The sequence below is a fragment of the Taeniopygia guttata genome, chromosome 4A, assembly GCF_048771995.1.
Source record: "Taeniopygia guttata chromosome 4A, bTaeGut7.mat, whole genome shotgun sequence".
Lineage (NCBI taxonomy): Eukaryota > Metazoa > Chordata > Aves > Passeriformes > Estrildidae > Taeniopygia > Taeniopygia guttata.
This window is the reverse complement of record NC_133029.1, coordinates 13,281,145-13,304,340: the sequence shown is the minus strand read 5'-3', so window position 1 is coordinate 13,304,340 and position 23,196 is coordinate 13,281,145. Positions and strand designations below refer to the sequence as shown.

Below are 23,196 nucleotides of genomic sequence, written 5' to 3'. Positions count from 1 at the left end.
AGCACAGAGAACATGATACGACATTGCCAGTGATGCAACAACCTTCCACTGCAAAAATAAGCAGCAAATAAATATTTGCAGAGGGCCAGACACTGAGATCCTGCAGAGGCACCATCAAACCCCATCAGCATCCATGTGGTGCAGGTGCACTCACACTGCATCCACTCGCAGGCTTTGTGCAACCTTAAATACTTCCAGCACCTCAGAACAAAACTTTGCTTCAGTTTCAGGGAAATAGGCAAGAGAGATTAAAGAGATGAAAGCTATTCAAATCAACACACAGTTTTAACCAAAGTCTTGAGTAAAATAGAGGGTATTTTAAAACACTAAGAAAGATAAAAAGAACTTTATTTTCTTTGCATATTATAGAAACATTGTTTGATTTTAACAAATTACACATGGATATTTCCAAGTTTTATTTAAGAGATTTTGCCAGGTTCTTAAGCTGAGGGAAGGCATTTGCATAAATACCAACATGAAGACCCAAGTTTTACATTTCCCAGTTATAGTTAATTATCATTTCTCAAAAAAAAAGTTTCTCAACGTTTCAAAAAATTCTTTTTGAAAAAAGTCTGCTATTTAAACTGACATCTAATTTAAAAGTTCTTTTTTCTTAAATGGGAAATTTTTCCCCCTTTTTGAAGTGTTCAAAAATTAACTTTTTTGTCATCTATTTGTTCAGGTATGAGTATTCTTCTCTGAGTTAAAAAAAACAGAGAATAGAAAGCACTGAATTAAAAACAAAGCAATTTTTTTTTTTAAGTGAAAAAGATGAGAACAGAAATCAAAAGCAAATTACTTCATTCCATTGTTATGTCACCTACACATTACAAGAAAAAAATCAGATTTCTACTATGCTAGAAAAGTGAGGGTATCAAACCAAGGAGAGGTTTTGGGAAATCTGTGGAAGAAACATGAACAATAATCCCTAAAAGACAAAAGTTACCAAACAGGAACAGCTGTTGTGGCCTTTTTTCTCTAATTCAAAGATGGGAAGTTTGCTTCCTAAAGACTCCCCCATGAGACGAGAGAAATACAAACAGTCCAGGCAGAATTCTGCATCTCCAACAGAGGGGAATGTGCAGTAGAGACAAAATTAAAGGAAGATGAAAGAATCAAAATTATTTATGCTATGTATGCGCATAATGGGTTCATGTAGAAAACACTTTATTTTCTCATTATTTGGGAGCTGCTGTGATCCTCAGAATATTTTAGTATTATCCATGTAAAAATGAAACAACACACATAGCTGAGTGCTTTCCACTGTCACTCTTTGAAACACCTGGAATGCACAAAATGTACTTCAGCACATTTCCTTCTGCTGAACTATTATATTGGCACATTTAGAAATGACAGAAGGATTATGAAGCACATAATGGCACAGTTTCTCTTCAAAACCATCTTGTCTCCCCAGGGGGTTTGATTTTTTACAGCATTTCATGTCTCATTACTGGTAGTTACTGGATCAAGAATTGAAGCACTTTACTTGACCAGTTCATTATGCTGCACTATTTAAAAGTTTTGGAGAGTTTCAGACTAAAGCAGACAATAAGCAACAACAGAAACAACAAAAAAACATCGAACAACAACCACATACATTTCATGTCATTTCCTTAAGAACACTTGATCAAAGTGAAAAGAAAAAAGTGAAAAGAAAAGCAACAACAACAACAACAACAAAAAAAAAACAAAACAGGGTAAAAAAATCATAAACCCCTCAAAGCTACAGAGTAGTTTTTATTTAAATGAAAATGCACATTAAATATTTGCTTTAGTTGTGTTTTCTCTGTTCATATTTTGATCATCACATCTCATGACTTTTCAGAGTAGTAAACAATCATTTTCCCATAGGAAGCAGTAATTTACGTGGTATTTTGACATTTAAGTTATAACAGTTAAAGTTCCCAATAGGCATAATTAGAGCGAAAAATGCACTAAAGTGAATAACTAGATAGCACTTGAGCATTGATATTTGAAGAAATAAAGTCCTAACCACAAGGGTAAAACCAGTCTTGAGAAGTATTAAACAGAAAAATCCCAGGCAAACTCTTAACAGAAATGGTCAAGGAAATTATTTGGGTCTTATGACTGGAAGTACATAGGTTAACCTAGACCCTGGATAAAATGATAAAATTTCCTCATGACATACCAGAAGATAAATAATTTACTAAAAACCTGACTTGAATTAATGAATATAACGTTGGGAAATAAAACTCATTGACATTAGGAGGAGAATACAACACAGACATGGGATAAGAGTTGAGAAGACAAAGGACTGGACTCCCCAGTTCAGAAGTTCACCTCTAAATCCTGTGATCTCACCTGATGCAATAACTGGTGTCAATTTGGCCAACACATGATTACATTTTCATCTCTTGAAGCTGCTCTACTGCATACAGAGCATATGGGTATCTGACCTAAGGGGGGAAAAAGGCAAAAATAAAATAAAAATCAAAGTTCAATGGAAGGTTCTTTAAACTAAATTATTTTATGAGTCAGTAAAAGGTCAGTCCTGTTGTGATTAATTAGGATCATGATATAATTACCCTTACAGAATCACACCATCTGCTCATAAGGGTCCTTGCAGCATTTTTCAATCCCTTTGTTTTTCACCAATCTGGGTCTAATTCTAGCAGAGTTCAGAGCAGAGCACACTAGCACAGCACACAGGGGGCTTTGCCAAACAGGGGGGACCCCAAGGGGAGGTCAGGGTCCCCCAGTAGCCCCAGTTCCCAGGGCAGCAGGGGGTGGAGCTGGACAGGACAGGACAGGGACTTGGGGCTGAGCCTGCTGGGGAGCAGCTGAGCGAGCTGGGGCTTCCTCCAGGGCAAAAAGAGCCTCAGGGGGATGTCAGCACTCCCCGGAACTCCTTGAAAGGAGGTTGTAACCAGGTGGGGGTCAGGCTCTTCTCCCAAACAATAAGACCTGCAGAAACATCCTCAAGTTGTACCAGGGGAGGTTCAGGCTGGATATTAGAAAATATTCTTTCACTTAAAGGGCTGTCAAGCACTGGAACAGGATGTCCAAGGGAGTGGTTGAGTCACCATCCCTGGAGATACTTAAAAAATGTGTAGCTCTGGTGCTTGGGGTTTGGATTGGTAGTTTGGTTAGTAGTTGGATTTGATCTTAAAGGTGTTTTCCAGCTTGAACTATTCTATGAAATACTAAGTACATAGTCAAATAAATATGTCACCAGCATATTAAGACTGAATAAAACACAAAAGGAAAATTAAACCTGCAATTCACTTGGTCAAATTAAGCAGTGAAACAAAAATGCACAACAGCCGTAAATAAAGGTACAAAATTATTAATGTGCATTCCTCTGAGTTACACATATCATTTTTCTGTAGTCTGAGATCCTCCACATTTTTCAAAGTTTCAATCAAAGATGTTTTAAAGTTCCTTTTTCATCTGCAATATTGTGTTCTAATATGTTAATATATTTTTGCTAAACCAATATTAAGTGAAATGATTGATGATGGTGAACACTTATAAGTCTATTTTGATAAATCACTATGTAGTACTCAAGACAGCTTTATTTATAATACATGCCAGTTATGCCAGGTTTTTTCATATTGATTCCTTCTAGTGGGTATGACAAGCAAACACAAGCAAGTGGTTTCAGTGAGATTCATTTAGCACATGAGATTTCCATTGTTATTAAGAAAGATTATTAAGGGTTGGGTTTTTTTCTTAAATATTGTATAATAAGCTACCAACTCACAGCAACAACTTTGTAAAAAAATTCTTGTTTACTTTCTTAGGATATATACAATTCACATTTATCTAGGCTGGGGGGAAATCTTTAGGGTGTTGTCAGATTTGAAGAATATACTTTAAAGATACCCACTTCTTTTTCCCCTATTCTCATGTCTCTTTGATCTTATGTTGCTAAATTTGTCATTTTTCAGTCCCTGAATTTCCACATTTCTGCTTCAAAAACAGCTCACACTAAAAGCAAACTTAACCATTTAACACATGTTTTAGACTGACTATCCATATCTAATGTTGTCATCAAATTTAGCATGATTCTTATGCTCCAAAATTTTTCCTTCTCCCTCTCCAAGGAAAGCTAAAGATTAACAGCTAAATTTTTTTCTTTTCACATGGGAAATCCACACAGATGAGAGTTGCACACCTGCCACATATCTCCTTTTACAAGGATTAAAGAGGAGAAAATACTAACTTCAGGTTTTCTATGGCAGAAGTTATCAACTGGTACTGGAGCCATTCTTTCATCTTAGCTTCTCTGTCTTTCCTTCAGAAAGATGTTGTCAAACAAAGGTGATGAATATGAAATGAAAAATGCAAATGTTTTTTTTTTGTCAGCTTTTATGAGAACCTTCAAATCTTTGTTAACTTTCCCATTGTACACAGCAACGATCCCAAAAAGTACAAGGGAAGGATGCTTCATTTTCAATATCACACTCCTCTTGATGAATTGCAATGCAGCTCAAAAAAATTAAAATATCACAGAGGTTGAAAGGATTCTTTTTTTAAGGTTATTTTCCACTTTCCACATTGTACAAACATTCTAAATCCAGACACCTAAAAGCAATTTTACCTGACTAAATACAGAAGCTGTAAACTCAAGCTGCAGTGGCTGTGTCACTGCTTTTCGTGTTGTAATTTCACAGACTCACAGAATAATGAGGTTGGAAGAGGCCTCTAAGATCATCAAGTCCAACCTATGCCCTAACACCTCAACTAGACTATAGCACCGAGTGCCATGTCCAGTCTTTTTTTAAACACATCCAGAGATCATGATTTCGTTTCCACATAGACAGATAGAAGGTTTATCTTGTTGGCACTTACTCTTCAAATGAAATAAAGCAAAGGGGAAGATTTGTCCCTTCCAGAGGGAAGAAAACCAACATCAAAGATAAAATAGCACACATATGGTAAGTTCTGAATACACAGACTAATTGCAAGATAGAAACAGTAATTTAGGATTGCAACGTGAATTTGTTGACTTTGGTTACAGCAACTTATTTTATCCAACGATAACAGAGCAATCTCAATATTTTGGTTTCAAAGTGAGTGCATTTTTAGGGAAAAAAATTGAGACAAAATTCTGATTTCCAGTCTCTTGGACTGTGACATCCCTGCTGCAATGCTGACCCCAGAGCCCCCCAGCAGCCTTGTGCTCTCTCCCTCCATAGCAGCACCTGTGCCCTGCCCTGCCTTCAGCTGCCCTGACAGAGCTGCACAGAACCTGCACAGAACCTGCACAGAACCCGCACAGAACCCACACCCCAGCATGGCAGCACCTGCTCAGCATCGTCCAGCTTCCAGCCCCTCAGCACTTCTCCCTCCCTTCCATCCAAACCCTCCCTTTCCCCCAAAACCTCTAAGTGAAACGTTCATTCAATGACTATTGTCTTTCCAGCTCTTACTAGCTCTTGAAAACTTCATCAGTTCCACTCCCCCTTTTTTCCCCTGTCCCACCCTGAATACTGTGAGTAAGTCTGCCAGTAGTCTTGAAGAAAAATCCTCAAAGAAATCAAACTGAGTCTCCCAAGGCCCTTCAGGACTCCCCTAGTTCCCTCCTCTTCCACCAGGCCAATGTATTTCCCAGACTGACCCTCCCTTTTCCGTGCAGAATGCAGGCAGTGACTTCATTCATCCATCCCAGTTTATACACTCAGCTTCAAATGCAAACACACAGATTTTCACTCTCTTGCCACTAAAAAGTTTTCAGTATTAGAGGTAACAGATGATCTCCTGGACCTGCAGCTTGATGGGAGCAAGTGCTGCCTGGTGGTAGCACAAGGCATTATCCTCAGTGCCTCTGTGATTTGTTTGCTTGGAGAAGATTGTGTAGATTCTTCTTTTTCCAAGAAGAAACCAGATATAAACACAAATCAAAATCCCACATTGAAAGGCATATGCATAGACTCTTAAATACTTAAGAAAATCAGAAAGGTTTTTTGTGATGATGCAGTCATTGAAGAAAAAACATGAATACACATGCACATCTACACTGATATTACTATTCAGCGTTCATAAAATCCAGTTTAATTAAAATCCCCACACTCCTATGACAAAATTCTAAACAAAAAAAAATATTTGTCTCTTCCAAAGAGTTTAAAAGCCATAAGTAGTTGTTCTGTTTAAGTAAATCATGAATGTGAATCCACATTTCTAACACTTCTTAACTTTAAGAAGCATAAACATCCAGATTTCAAAGGAAAAGCTCGGATCTTGGGATGAATTTGGAGATTAGTTCTCATTTCCATGGATTTCAAGGACATGAAATTTTGGGAATTAAGCTCAGGCCTTTAAATAATAATCTTGATTAAGTTCTGTATAGGATATATGAAGCAAGAAAGTATGACAGCTGCATTCCTGTTTGGTTTATGAAACAAGATGCTACCAGCAAAGGATACACAAGATTTTAATGTTACATAAGCAAATGAAAATGTGCGTGTGTGTGTCAGTCAGCTGTCAAACATATACCCACATTAAGAACACAGGAAGAGAGGAGCAGCATCACGTTATAAAACCTCTATAATCCTTCACATTACATTCCATGGCCCAATGATTATGGGACTGGAATGACTCAGAATGAAGAGATTAAAGCCTATTCTCACTTTTCCATCAGTCTGCTGAGTAATCTTTGACAAACCATTTCATTTTCTACATGTCAACATCCCAACATGACAAATTGCTGTAACAACATTTAACTCCTTTATAAATCACCTTGACAGCCAGTGATGAACACAAGTTTCAGTGCACAAAAAAAAAGAAAAAAAATTAAACAGTTCTGAGCCATTTAGTAATATGTTTAATAAGACTTGTAAATGTATAATGGTTTGATTTTTGTCAGCTTAAGAAGGAATGAGCTTTGAAGTTCAAATGCATGTTCTTACTTTACAAGTCAGATATTCCACCTCTGCAACCGTTGAAACCCTTCCAGAACATAAGACAATAGCCAAAAGACCTTTCAGGTTTCCTTTTCCAATGGTGATGTTTGAAAAATATTCATAAAATATTATCATACAATACGTTTCAGAAACATCCCCTTAGTCTAAACTATAGAACTTGCACAAAGTATCTAAGGGTAGGGAGCTAACTATGGATCACTACCTATTTATGATTTTTCTTCTCTTTCATTTTAATTCAGAAAGATTAGGCCATTCTTCCAGCATTGCATTTATAAGTAGGATATTATACTTTTGACATTTTTACTTCACATTGAAATAGCTTCACCTGTGCTTCCCCTGATACATTTTAAAACTTTCCTTTACATGGCACACATACTGCTAAAGAAAATGGAATGCTGAAAACTCACCTTTACCACAATTCTATCACACAGAGCACACCAAGTATCTCATCTTTGCTCCTAGAATTCCCATTTTGTTTTAAGGAACTGGATTGAAGAAGACTCTCTCTTTGCTTCCAAAAATATGCTCTAATATAAAAACATTCCTTTTCTCTCTGACAATGTTTTTAGCTTCTCTGTTGAGGGTTAAACAGCTTCTAAATCATCACCCTCCAACTGCTTTCATCTGCAGACTACACTGAAACATATGAGTCTCACAAAATTTTAAGTCCTTATTGAGCACTCCTGTTTAACAGAAAAGCTTTTTAAGCTTGGATAAGCTTTTCAAATAATCTAACTCATTTTTTGAAGAAATTGATTAACAAAACAGGAAAACTTTTCATTATGAAAGAAAAGGCTCAAAAGACCACTACATATTTGCATTTGCTGATAAATTCTGGTTTAATTTTGACAAAAACATTGGAGATATGGGAAAATAAGTGCAAATTTTACTGCATCTTGCACATTAAGATAAAATCAAGTTTTCTTTAAATAGGCTCAATGTTTCATTAAACTTTAAAAGTATGGTAGCTGCACCTTCCCAATTAGACATGAAATATGAAATAAGAACTTTGCACACAGTGAGTCTTTGAGACTATAATTGCATGAGTCTGCATGAAATTGTCTGGTGCAGAACATACATCCAAAAAGGCTTGGACATTCCGTGAGATTCTCATTTTCCTTCTCTATACAGAATACAGGCATAATTATCAGCAAAATAAAAAGCAGCATGGTCCCACTATCTTCTCCACCAGAAAAACCAAGCTTTACAGAAATAATTTGCAAAACTTAAACAGCTCTTATATTCACAGATCCTTTTACAACACATAGATTCATATAACATTAGGTGCAGGAAAATACATCTAAACTTGACATTAACACTGCCACATTCCCACATAGACCATTGACTAAAGAAACTCTGCTGAGCGGCTGGCAGGCTTCTCCACTTAAATAGTCTGTAATATTTTAAGTCAGCAGTACCTGGGATTTGCTGCTGGAGCTCTTAAATAGAGTTTATTCCAATAACATTCCAAACTAATTTAAAATACAAGAAACTTGAGCTTACTATTTTGTTTTCATTAACTGGAAGCTTTAGATTAGTTCATAAAAAAATGCTCATAAATTCTTTTATTTTATATATATTTTTATATCCATACATCTGTAGCTAGATATGAATATACATGCCAACTTGAAAGAATGAAAGATGAAAATTATTTTTTAAGTACTTTGCCTGACAGAAGTTACCTTCAATTGAATTTACATTTAAATAAATTATTTTGACTGCACACAAAATTATGATAAATATAATGGTTGAATTCACCAAGCAACCGCCAATTACCCACACCTAAAGCACTCATTGCTAGATATTTGTAAGATATATCCCCACAAAAACAAAATAAATCATCATACCAAAGCACACAGATGCTACAACACAAATTTTAATTTTATATAAAGTGATTAATAGACAGTGATTTTGGTTTTTACATCTATTTTTCAAGAGGGGAGCAAATGGTCATGACTTTGATCTAACAGCAAAAATTTTATCAATTTTGCACCCTCACCTAATTTGAAAACATAAGTTTTCATTGTAGGTTTAATTATAAAAAGAGAGAACTATATCCATATATTCATATTTCTAAAGTCACACCTACTTCCCAGGCCAGATGAGTAGAAATTCTAATACATGGCTTGGACTACATAGGCTAAACTTTTAATGTACTTTATGAAGCACAAATTTATGTTTTGAGAGGAAAAAACTTTCATAGTGTTGGACTGGCGGCAGCAGTAATATTTAGAGATACTTTTGCTTGTGAAGGTAAGCTTAAGAACAACAACATGGATATGAAGACAGAGCAATAAGCAATTGAAGAGAGAGGGGAGAGTAAAGCTGTCATAGTTGAATTAGGGCTTTCAAACCAGCAGAAAATATTCACAAAGAGAAAAAGATTAAAAGATGGTGCCTACATTTCCAAACATTTCTAAAGGTAGGTTTTGATGTGAAAAATGGCTGCATCCCCACTATAACTGTGAGAGGAAATAGATGAATTCCTCTTTTAGAAGCATTTATTAAGACAAAGCAATGAAAAGAACTGCATCAAGTCAGCTGCAAGGGCTTCCATAACCATGTAGAAAGATAAAAAACAGTGGGAAGTTTGTGAGGACCAAATTTTTCAGAATTCTATGCTTTCCTTTATTACAAATTCTTCTCTGGGCTATATATATAGTACTTCTGTTGTAACTTAAAACTCCACAAGCTGCTGCACAAGCACATGCATTAACCAACTGAAAATCAGGACTGTGAGAGCAAAGGTGCTTATTACTCTAAACAAAGTTATGGCTACCATTTATTTAGAACCCAGTAAACATTTAAATAATAAAATAAGTTTTTAGTAGTCTTTGAGATGGGTTTTTACTGGTTGCTATTTGGCTTCTTAGGGGATTTGTTTTCAAACAATAATGAAAACAATCCCAAATCCCAGAAGAATGAGCTCAATCTTTAATGCCTCCTCACTGCTTAAGCTAATTTAGCATAACACCCAAAGAACCATTTCCTTTATTTAGGATGTCTGTGTGTTCTGTGGTATGGTGGTTTCAGTTTTTTGGGTTTTTTTTTCTAAAGTGTGATACTGCTTTTCTTTTCAAATCGAGATGAACTGTGCTAGGAAATACAAACAGGACATTTTTCTCCCTCACATAATAGCAACCAGACAGCAACATCAAAAATGTAAGGTTTCCTTTTTTATTTACTGAAAGTAAGAAAAAAAATAAAGGATCTTTGGCCATGTCGAAACTAATGCAGACATTTCTAACTGTTTGAAAACTATAGACAACAGTACAACAAGAGATTGTCTGAAGATGCAAGGAAAGCATTTCCAAAAATGCTTTATCCCTCTTCTGTCTAGGAAGATAGGAGCAGACAAGAAGTAGCGTTTGTTTTCTTCCAATACTCTACGCTATTCTCAATGATGAAAAGTTCATATCCAAGAACATGTGTAATTGATAGAACTAATACTAATATATATATATATATATATATATATAAAACATCTGAATTTCCTTCAACAGAAGATATTATTGTTCAAACCAGCAGGGAAAGCCAAGACTGAAAATCTTTTCCAGTACCTTACACCTTAATGAAGGTAAGGGTTTGCTTTAGATCTCATCTGGTACTACGTGCAAATTTAAAAGCACCTAGTCACAGAGTTAAGGTAACATGAAAAATTCATCTTATAAATAGAGAAACAAAATTCTAGTTACAACTTAACATTTGTATCAAACCATATTCCTTGGAAATTGATAGGTATGGAAGGTAAGGCATCTGAAATTAAGATTAAGGGTTAAAGCTCCAAATTATTTTCTAACCCATTCGGTTCTGTAGTCTAAATATGACAACAATTAAAATGGTACATATGTTGTCTTTTCATTTGAAGGGAAATCAAAATAATTTTTAAAAAGCCCTGACATTTTAAACTTACTGATGATGCACAGAAAACAAGAGTAATCCATATGTCAGAATTTATAAAAGCGTGGGAGTAGTTACGGGGGAAAATACTGATATTTTCCAAATTTACTGCCTTTCCTGGTTGCCCAGCAACTTGAAATCACCTTGTGACTGCTCAAGACTCCAGACTAGATGCAGCAACATACTTGGAAAGCCTGATCTTAAAGCACTTAATTAGGCAGCATCTCCCTCTCGGAAGTAATTCAGAAATACAGTATCATTCTTATGCAATTCCTGGGGAAAACAACACAAATGTCAGGCCACACAGTTCTAAACTGACAGCAAAACCTTCCAAGGAGACAGAAACATAGAAGCTACCTGTAATCCTTCATTTCTCTGGGGAGTAGATACAGAGCCAAAAGCAAAGATTCTGTTGGGTACCTAGAGGAGAGAATCCACCCATGGGTAGGGAATCAGCAAATGCTCTTTTAGAGATCACAGTCAGGAGAAAAAGGGTGGATGATCACTGTACCTGCTGCAAACCCATCCTGCTGAAGGAAAGTGTGTGAAGAGAATACCAAATATTGGTATTATTAAAGATATTCTGCCAGAAGAGGGCTTCTGCTTGAATTTGGTATGACTTGTGCATAGAAAACATGCAAGCATTCAAAACACTAATCCTAGTTTGAGGCTGACATACAGGCCTTTTTTTATACTTCTCCTAATGTCACACCGATGGTAAAAGAGGTGTTTGTTCTTAACTGCATGGCAGAAAACACCTTGGTCTGTGTGTGTAAATATTGATTTCTGGGCAAGCCCATAATAATTATGTTAATCACTAACAGTCACATTTTGAAGTTATTGTAGTAGAAATATAAGTATGGAACATATTTTTCATGATTTTGACAAGTTCAGCACTTTGGATTAATTTAAAGACTAAGCCAAGTTTCTTGTTAATATAGCAACTAATTAAACTTGTTTTGAGCATGAGGAGCTTTTCCAAATTGCTGCTTTTCTCTATTTTCGTAACATGAGAGGAGAATGAAAACTTTCTCTACAATCATAGGAGCAGTGGTAGGTTGAACGAATAAATATGAGAAAAAAAATCCTGATACTAAATAGTTATAAGTCAGACCATCTCATAGGTGACCCAACAAAAAATGTCCCAGTACTCTTGTCAACTCTAGACATCAAAAACATTTTATCTCCTGGGGAAAACATTCCTTCCACATCACAGCAAGTGCAGATGAGCACAGCACATTGCTACATCTGCAGCTTGGGGTTACTGGTCACCAAGAAGCAGGAACACTTTGTGCTCATGGACTGTGTAGTTTTCCTGAAGTTCACAGTGAATTCAGGATGTTACTCACTAAGAATGGATTTCAGACAACCATAACAATTTTCAAGGCTCTGCTTAGTACCCACCGACTTACTGGCTTCAGCTAGAGATTTCTGTACTTCTATTACACCTCATTACAATAAGGAAGCTACCAGCTGTGTTGAGAATAAATGTCTTTTGTGACTCCCTCATTCCCTCTCTCAGACACATACCATAGTTTGAGGTTTAAAAATAGAGCAGACAAAGCCTCCCATGGCATTTTATGTCATTTAATTTTCATCTTCATCTGATTTTGAGGGCCTTGCAGTAAACAGTGATAACTGAAAACAGCAGATGCTTCTGTTTGGGTTTTGTTTAGGTAAGTGTTTCAACAGAACAAGTCCACTATAACCATTACTTTTGACATCTTTGAGACCTGGCCTGCCCTGTAAGCTAGCCTGCCTAACAAGATAGCTTAATTACACATATTTGACTAAGCATACTTACATAAGCATCCAATTATAGCTTAAAAACAACACTCAACATGCATAGCCATCTGTCATTGAATGTATCTGTTGTTAAGGCATAATGGTGTGCTCAGCTTTTTCCTTTCCAAACATATTAAATATTTTCTTCAGCTACATACAAGAAAAAATGGCAAAGCAACTTTTGGAGTGCAATAATGCATTACCTTGACAACTGGAAACAAATATACAAGTGAATCTGCCAATATTCTCCAAATATCCCCTCAAATCAATGTAATTTCCTTTTACTAAAAGTTACAGATAATACTAGAACTAGCACTGCCAACACAGAAGCAAAACTGACTTGAAATTCTTCTACCTTTTCTTTTCAAAATATTGTTCAATGTCATCTTCTTTCTAGGATAAATTATCAACATTTCTGCCACTGAAAGATAAAATGACACTTAAATACATCTCAGGAGAATAGGAGTCAATCAGCACAGGAAAAGATAAATGCATGATGAGATATATTTAGAAAGTGCTGTAATGACACACTGTTTTGCAGTGGGAGGCATTAAAAACCGTACTATTAGTCACTTCTTCTAACTAGAGAACCATGATACTGCTTTTACCAGTCAGACATGGTACCAGCTGCAATTACCCACAGAACCTAAAGTTAAGTTGCCAATGACAACCACAGTACACATACCCCAAGACTCAACCGTAATTAGCATAAATATCCACATCATCTGTGCCTAAAAGTGATATACTTTATTTCAAAAAAAATATTTCTCACTTCAAGACACTTTTGCCTTCCTTAGAAATGTGTTCCTTGCTCTAGAAAATAGAAAGTGTATTATCTGCAAGAAAATTAAAGTCCTTTTCATCTAATGTCTATTTTAGCATCTGTAAAATCAAAGATTTCAGTCTGGAAATTAGCAAATCATGCAATTACAGAATGGTTTGGGTTGGAACAGACTTTAAAGATCACCTACTTCCATCCTCCTGCCAAAGAGGGGGGACACCTTCCACTAGACCAGGTGGCTCAAAGGCTCATCCAACATGGCCTTGAGTATTTCCAGGAATGGGAAGGAAAGAGCCTCTCTGCCAAACTGTTCCACTGCCTCACTACTCTCAAAGGGAAGAATTTTTTCCTAATGTCCAGTCTAAACCTGCCTTTTCCCAGTTTAAGGCATTCCCCCTTGTGCTGTCACCCCATGCCCTTGCCAAAACTCCTTCTCCAGGTCTCTTGGAGCCCCCTTAGGCACTGGAAGGAGCTCTCAGCTCATCCCAGACCCCCTCCATCCACCAAATCCCCGTTTCTCCAGTCTAGAGACCAGGATGTTGAGCAGGACCATGACAGTGCTCTGCACCAGTCCAGGCAGAGTGTGTCAGCTACTCTTCATTATTCACCGGTGCTGTAACCTCCTCATAAAAGGCCATCAAGTTTGTCAGGCACAATTTGGCCTTAGTGAAGCCACATTGGCTATCACTAATCATCTATCACTATCCCCCTCATTTTTTATGTGTCTTCTCAGCTTCCAGGAAGATCTGCACAGAGGTGAGACTGACTGACCCTGTTCTTTGAGTTCTCCTTTTCCTCCCTTTTTTGAAATGGAACTTGTGTTACACTCTTCCTCCAGGCACCTCTTGCTGGCACTGGATTCAAACTGGTGGGAGTGGAGTAGACTGGGATTCCCCTTCACAGACACCTGTTCTTTAAAGCCTTCATTACCAGCTTGTCAAGGCTATGAGCAAAGATTCTCTTCCCCTTCTCTGACAGATGGATCCCGTGAGCCCCCAGCAGACACCTTTTACTATTGAGGGGAACTGCTCTTATTGTAGCTTTAAGTTTGAGGAAATATAAGCAGAAGTTGAAAACAGACTGAGAAAAAAACACCAACTAACAAAAAGAATAAGTTTCTGAAACAATCAGTATGGTGTAATAGTAGAAATAAAAGCACCTACATTATTTTCAATAAATGTTTAAATAGCAGTCTGCTTTTTCTCTCATTATGCTGTGTAACAAATGAGTGTCCATTATTTGTCCCTTGAATAAATGATGGCAATATGATGAAAACCTGTTCTCCTGAAGCAGATCCCCAAGTGCTTGCAGAATGCAAGGCAGATTCCTGCAAAGCTGCCTCCTAAACCTGCACAGCCCAGTGTGGGTAGCACAGCATCCCTTAACAAGGCTAGCCAGACTTGGATCAAACTGCCTGTGCCAGACTGCAGCTCATTACAGCAAGAACACAGACCTTGAAGAAACACTAGGAATTAATTTTAAACTGCTGAAGTACAACTGTGAACACTGATTTTTAAAAATTCCTGTTTGTGGGCAAAAACAAGGTGCTAAAATACTGCAGAGTACTGTAACACACTCAAATTTTATTATCTAAGTAAAACCAAGCCTCAATTTACAGTCCTTCCCATCATTTGCCCATATTAAAGAGTTATCATAACAATAAGCTATAGTTAAAATTAACATTACAGTGCTGTAACTCCCCCAAAACAAAACACTGCCTTGTAAAAGTGAGCACCAACATGACACACAAGGGAAGTCAGTGTAAAGTAGTGACAACCAATTCATGTTGCACATCAGCTTCTACCTGTGCAAAATCTGAAATAGAATAGGCCTGAAGGTGGCAAAACCCTGGTCACCACAAATCAAAGTGATTTTTAATATTTGGCACTAAACCAAAGTTTACTGACATGAGGACTGACAGATGTCAATAAGGCAAATAGCTAATTGAAATGTTTGCATTAATCCCTTTTCATAATTTTAAAGCAAATCAAACATAGCTCAAACTATTTCAGAGTAGAAGAAAAAACAAAAACAAGTTTTTGAATGGCTTCACTTAAATCTCTTGCTATCACAGTAACTTAGGACATTGACATTTTGGGGCTTGGGGAGGTAGTTTAGCAGACTTCATTCATTCATTCCACCTAAATTTTTAATACAGCATAATGAAAACTATCCTGGTTATGAAGCACAGGCACAAAAACTAGCCAAATTCTGAGCTAGTTATCTACTACACAATTACCTGTAAACCTAAAGTATTTATGTAATGACATACGATCCTTGCAGTTGTACACTCCCCACTGCTTGGAATGAGCCTGCTCTTATCTCAAACTTGGTGTGAAAAGATGCCCAGAATTTTCTCTTTAAAACCAAACCATAAAAAATTTCTGGTTAATTTTCTAGAACTTCAGAGGTCAATCTTTAGTATTTATAACAGGAAGAATTTAACAACCGATTTGGGTTTGTTAATTAAAACTTGTGGCTTTATTCTCAGGGTATCTAAGGCAAATAACTACTTTCTTTCTAGCACATCCAATAAAACTGTACAGAAAAAAAATCCCAGCTGTATGTTATGTTTCTCCTCTTTCAATACCCAGCAACAACAATTTGCCTTCTTTTAATTAGGAGTTCATTTGCTCTAATGGTTTCTATTTGTATCCCAGACAACTAATAAATAACACTTCTAACAACTCTCAAACACTGAAATGCAAGAACCTCTGCTCTGGTGCACAAGAATACCTTTACTGCTTTCTGGAATATTTGTTCTCGCAAAGACTCCACAGTTTATTTAAGAATTTTTATTTGCAAAGCCCTTTTGTCAGGAATTTTATCTTAATTTAATTCTGTGCATTTTTGACCTGTTAGAAAGTTGTATCTCCTCATGTATCTTAATTTTATGAGGACATAGATTTGTTAGATTCTGAGAAATGCACTTTGTTGGACTTCATACAACTGGTATCTTGTTCAACAGCTTTATGTAAAGTACATCTAAAAATACACATTGAACCCATTTATATATATATTTATATACACACCCCCCTATATGTACATAAATATCATAATGGTCATTTTAGGAAATTTGGTCCAGGGCAGCCATGATTTTTATTCAAAACATGATTTCTATCACAAAACTATAACATCTACAAAAAATTTCCCATTATTTAGGGATATCTCATCACCTATTGGAAATACATTATGTAGATAGATATTTACTGTAGCTTTAAGTATTTTTTTTTAAATATTAAAGGCATCAATAATCAGAAGTGCCCCAAATTCCTGAAAGTAAAGCTTAGAAAGTCCAGCTGTGGATAGAATGAAGCCAGCAGTGAGCCCAGGCTGCCCCACCCTGTGACCCTTCCTGCAGTTCCCTCTGCTGCTCTGCCCACCCTGGAGCAGGGGCAGGGCTGCAGAAGCACAGAGGGCACCCAGGGATGGACCTCAGAGCTCCCTTTTCCTCCTCCCCATCCCAGCAACCATCATTCCCTTTGTGATCCTCACTCAGCCCTGGGATCAGATAGCCTCAATCCCCAGATATAATGAAGTAAATCAAGTAATCTGGCTGTGTGTCACTGTTTTAACACAATCACTGGAATTTTGGTGGTCTTTTGAAGTCCATCTGAGAAGCCAAACGGTGCTCCAAGAAGTTCAAGTTCCAAAATGCCCTTAAGAAGATTAAGTGGAGGGAGAAGGTAGGAAAACTTAGTAGCAATGCTACTGCCAGTAAAATCTGTACTAGACCAGGTCCCCACCTAAGAAATGCACTGAACACCACATTTTGTTTTGCACAAGGTGGAGAACTGACACTCATGGAAGATTTCCCCCAGCTGGCAAGACAATGCTGGGGAAAATTAACTAAAATTCCAGAGATACCATCTCTGGAATACCATCCCTTTAAAGGCAGTACAAACCTCATGTCCAAATCAGGCTTTTACTTTGCCCTTTTCTTATCACCACAGCATCCCAAAATACAAATAGGATGTATTACACTCACTCAATGCCAGTCATGTCTGCCAAAGATTTGTATTTACAACAAGATGTTAGAGATCAAGTGAAATATCAACAGCATCCCTGGATTTGGCAGTGGCATATTCTCATATTCCCTTGACAAAATTAAACATTGACATCAAACAGAACTAGATCAAGAACTGAACCATGAATGAACTTTCATCTGATATGGCCTACAGCAAGAAGTCTGCACTCTATACATAAAACCTGAACATTATTTTCATTGTTCCAACACGGAGTGTAGCAGACAAGGCAATGGAAATGTTTCAGCTGGCAGGGTAGCACAGCTCTGACTGCCCTCCCTGTACCTGCAGAGATTGTTCCTCTTCCAAACTTTGGGCCAAGTTTGAGGCCTCCCTTTACAGCTCAAAAGACAACACTCACCAAGATTCACATTCTCACAATCATTAAAATGAAAGAGAGAAACAATTCCCCTTGCAACCAGCTGGGATTCCCCAGGAATACATCAATTCTTCCTTTTACATACTTCAGTGTGCCACAAGAATTATTTGACAAATAACAAAAAAAACAGAGTTACATGCCACAGTCAAGGAGAGCCCAGCCAATGTTATGTTCTTTAGTTCATTTTTGTTCTTTGTGATCAAGTTTTCATTAAAAAAAGCCTCTCTAAGAATATACTTAATCAATAGTTCATTCCAAAAGAAGCTGAAAATTATTTCATAAAATCAGTTTACAGGAATATGGACATCTTCACAGCGAGAAAAGAGGCAAAAAAAAACTCACCCCTCAAAACACACCACAGCTCTTAGAAAAGCTCAAGAATAAAACCTCTAATTTTTCTAAATTTAAGTGAAGCACCTTAATTTTAAATTAAAGCTGCCTCCCTAGGTTATTTCTTATTTAATCCTTTGCTAAAAGAAAAACTATGGTTTAAATATAGTCTTTTTTCTTTAACTCTTCTATTTAAAACAATTTTTTTAAATGTTCTAAAACTCTCTCCCTTCAGCAACAAAAAAATGTTTATTTCTCCTTCCAACACCTCTGTAAAATCAGAGGGAGTTGTCACACATTCACTGTTTGTCAAAGGAGGGAAGGAAACAAGACAGCAATTTTTTATATAGACACTTAAGCATTAATCCATAAATTTAAAAAAAAAAAGAAAAATTGTATTAATGAGTCACAGTAGACAAATTATTTTCCCCTCTACCTACATACTGAAGCCCATTAAAATAACTTGCACCAGGCAGCATGGTAGAGGAGATGCTTTGGATACTGTGTGTCACTGGACTCAAATTTTCGAAGGCATTCAAGAGCCTGTGTCTGAAATTTAATAAAAGCCTTCCGTTTCTTTGAAACCTAATTTCAATTCAAGATATTCCCTTCAAAGGACAGGACCCTTCCAAAAATATGTAGGAAACTGCCCACAGGGGAACAGGAAGAATCATTAGATAAGGAATGCTTGCTGGCATGCAAGGAAAAACAATGAAGAATACTCTGCTCTAAAATTCTGGAAGTGGTGTGGTGAACTGATTTTCAGGGTCAGATGCAATGCATGTATTTATTCAGCAAGGAGGTTTAAAATTAAGAACCTAACAATAGCACTAGAAAGGAATTCAATGGCTTGCTTATGAAGCTTGTGGAAGCTCATCCCAGGTTTCTTGAAAAACAAGCAAAAGAATAAAAAGAAAAGTCCAAACATGTGAGACAAAGGATTATCAACTATTAAAAAAAAAAAAAAAAAAAAAAAAAACCAACAACAAAGAAAAACCACCAACATCAAAAGCATTCCATGGCCAGTCTCGAAGAGCAGAGATGGGGTAAGACTTTTCCTTGCTCCCATCACTCTTCTTTACCCCACCACACCCCCATCCCCAAAACCCATCACCTTTGCCAGTTGATCTGGCAGAGGATGAACTTCCTGCACAGCCTCTGCCAGCCCTCAGTGACTTCAGGCATGCAGGTTCAGTAGGAGACACTGGAAATAAAAGCCAGGAGCCACCCGTGGCAGAGCCTGCATCATCCTGGGCTGTTCTCCAGGCTCAGCCACCTCTGAGCTCTCTCTGCTCCCAAATCCTGCAGGCAGAATGCTTTAGCAGCAGTCCCTGCCTGCAAAATTATTTAATTAGGCTTAGAGGATTTTTTAAATTCTCATTTGTTGTCATTTTGTTTTTCACAGAAATAGTTTGGCTTTGTGGAAGGAAGAGTTTCACTTCTATCCTCATCTTAACGTTTCTTGGGAGTTACATTTTCTCATTTAATGATTCAACAGCAATAAAGGAAGCATACATGATGCAAATTTTTTAAATATTCAGCATATTTTATTAACCAAATCACAACCTGCAGGCTTGAAAGCTTCTGTATAATAATACCCTATTGAATGACCTGTCAGATTTATTCTCTAAAAACCATGCATTAGACTTAATAACCACACTTTTCCATTATCATTTATTCTGACCTAAAGATTGATTGTGAGTCCACAGGAGAAAACTTTTCCTAATAATTAGTTCCCCTTGGTTGTAGTCCACAAGAAAGGACAAATTTCACCTTGCTAAGGTGCCTCTTGATAACTCATAAAGCCAACAGAAGAAGCATGCATAATTTTCTATTTTTTCTTAAAATATGCATATGTTTTTCTCCTGAGTTTGCACCACTATTTTGTTCAATCACTTGCTATTGTACTTCCCTCAAATAACTGTGGCCTAGAGACACAACCAAGTTTATTTCCTTCTTCCTCGAGAAGCTTTGATTTTGACAAGATGCAGCATAATAAAATCAAGCCCTTGACAAAACCTCCTTTACATACAGCATTGCATGCAAAGATTTTATTTTTTTTCCTAGGGGTTACCAATACCTCTAAGTAAACTACAGAAAAGTGTGAAATGAATCTACCTATAACTGAAAATAAGATAAATAATAAAAGTCCTTTTACTCCTGTCTCCTTCAATAATCCAAGGACTGGATACCATTATAAGAAATTGCAGACTCATATACCTGATACCACCCCTTACTCCCAAAAATCAGACATATGGTCTGATTGCATAGAATGAAAATGCATCAGGGGAAAGAAACAAGAAAAAAGGCAGCAGTTAAAATGAGCCTGAGCACCCCTGGCTCAAGGCAGATCAAGGTTTTCATTTTCTTGAGGAATCCAGATACTCATTTTCTGGCTAAGCTACAGAAGCCCAAGTGCATCCATAGAACTAACATCAAAAGACAGTAACAGACCTTGGGCTCTAACTCTGAAGGCAAGATACATCTTGGAGGAAAACACACCTTTTTTTTTCTGAAGGAACTACATCTCTTGAGCTATTCCTAACCTTAAACCATCAGAAAGTGGAGTAGCCCTCAACAATGCCTTGAGAAGCAGACCCTGAAGTTTACTTTGTGGGGAATCCTCAAACACCGACCTCCCTGGGAGAGGAAAGAAACTTTGAGCAGTGCTCAAAGCAGAGATCTATGAACAAATGCATTGAAGCCTTTGATGTGTGAATTTAATGCATCCGCTCAAATTATTTCAAAATTTCAAAAATAACATTTTAATGTGCTGACATTTTGCAATATTTCACTAGTCTTTTCTTTTGGCTAAAAAACTGGAATAGAAAGCATTTCCATGCTTTAAAATATTCATTAGAATTAGCATACTTTTCTGTTCTAACCACATAAAGTTTTAGCAAAATTATTAACAATTTAACATAAGAATAGTGTTCCCAAAAATGCATCATTTTAAAAACATGTTGGAATCTGATGTTCTCTGTGAAAAAATTCATGCTGGGTTTTTCAAAGCAGCTTTACACTCATGACCTTCTCATCAGCTTTTTAAATACTGTATGTCTTTCTAAATTAATTCATAAACGAGATTGAAACATATTATCTCATTGCCAGTGCAGATGGAAACCAAGCCACTGCTGCAAATAATTTATTCAGATTTATCCTTTATTTTGTTCATGAAATATTTCATCAGCGAGTAAATCTCTTCCACAGCTCCCCTGGCCTCTCCTCTCATCCTCCCCCATGGTCTACAAACAGCTTACTGCAAATGTATTTATTGTTATGCTTTGGAAGGATTATCATATATAGCATAAAAGCACCTTCATTGCCAATCTGAAGGAACAGAATTTTAAAGCAGAAGGAGTGAAAACAGGAGAATTCATCATCTCAAACCAGGCATTTGAGAGAGATCTTTTACTGAAAGGGCTTTCCCCCTCCTGAGCAGGTGTCTAAAATACATTTAAAACTACTGGGCCCCTGTAGGATTTATTTTGCATCAGCAGAATTAAAATTTTATTCTCCCCATACCTTTTTAACCTATACATGCAGGCAAGCAGTCAAAGAACATCAATGGTCAACCTTTTATTTTGCCACTAAAACACATTGAACTGACTTAGGAGTGGACCTCAGTATGCCAGAGCAGTTCAAGATGGGAACACGTCCTTCACTCTATTGGCTGGAGTTAGGAGGGGGCAAGACAGGAAGAAGTTAAACAGGAAAGGCTCAGGTTGTGAACCAATATAATTACCATAATTTCCTAATGGTCAAGTCAGCTCTGGAGCAGACAGTGAAGGAACCCATGGACTATCACTGGATATTTTCAGAAATAGTTTAGACAAAGCTTTGTCAGGAATAAGTGCAAGTTGAATTTCCTGTGGGCAAACCAACTTGATAACATCCATTCCTAGATTTTACAACTGCCCTACATTACTCCATTCCCATTTTTATTTTCCAATATGTATACTAGCATATACAAGGCAGGATACATGTATTTCTTTGAATCTATTTTTCACACCTATCCATTTTTTCTATTTTTTATTCTACATCTATTATATATGTTTACATAAATATATTCAGACATACACATATTATATCCTTTATTTAGCTTTCTTTAGTAAGGGTCACCACAGGCAAATAATTCTAAGAAACCTCCACTTCTTCATTTAAACCTACCATGTTAAACCAGGTAGGTTTAACATTTAGCACCACATACTACCAACTGAAATATTTTATGACCTCTAAGTTCTACTGTTGTCTCCTCTTCCCACCAAATAATTTGTTATTCAACTGAGGTATAAATCAAAACTAGAAACCAAATGAAGTTTTTCCTCCTTCCTTGTATATCAGTTTGAATTACCAGATGACCAGCACAGTTACAGCTAGATTAGTTCTATTCTGAACATGATTAGAAATGCCTATTTTCACGTTAACCAATGTATGTATGAATTCAATAAACCTGAATCATAAATAAGAGCAAAAAAAGGCATCAGATTTGTATTCTGCAATATTTATGATATCAGCTTAGATGATTTATGCTTGCCAAAAAGTTAAAGTCTAAGACAGAAGGAAAGAATCACAAGGTCTCTGAAACAGAGAAACTTCATGATATTGAATCACTAACATTGTAGCAATATTTCCATCTACTGGGGGCTAGATATAATTAGCAGCTACTCACAGATGTCACATCCACTTTTTCCAATGAAAGTTAAATTGATTAAGTATAAATACCTCTTACTGATATGATCATGCAATCTGGCCCCATGATTTCACATTTTTCATGTATTTCCAACATCAAGACATAAAAATGATAGGATCTATTAAAAGCTGTTGCCCTCTTATCTTAAAAGGACTAAGACAAATCTATGGCAGCATATAGAGGCCATCCCAGGTAGGTAGCACATATGAGTCAAGCACATTTCCTACACAAAAAAGGGCACCTAGAATCTATTGACAAATCATTTGGTCCCTCAGGGGATTCATTTCTCATACGACAAAAAAACTTTATTTAAAGATCTCAGTGTTTAAAGAATCAATTATGTCAGTCATGGCTTTATTTTTGTCACAGTTACATATTGCAAAAGCAAAACTTCCAAGTGTCATGTAAAAGACCTC

The 23,196-nt window shown here is 36.7% G+C and overlaps 1 long non-coding RNA gene across 12 annotated transcripts in view; it reads right to left on the bottom strand.

Annotated features, from left to right (window-relative positions):
* LOC115495195 (uncharacterized) overlaps positions 1–23,196 on the bottom strand; it is a 235,415-nt gene that overhangs the window by 158,670 nt on the left and 53,549 nt on the right. For 11 of the 12 annotated variants that reach the window (XR_012056010.1, XR_012056012.1, XR_012056006.1 and 8 more), the window contains exon 2: positions 2,323–2,417. The exons of the other annotated variant lie outside the window; for it this stretch is intronic. This is a non-coding gene — a long non-coding RNA (uncharacterized lncRNA). The remainder of the gene's footprint in view (positions 1–2,322; positions 2,418–23,196) is intronic. 12 annotated transcript variants of the gene reach the window in all.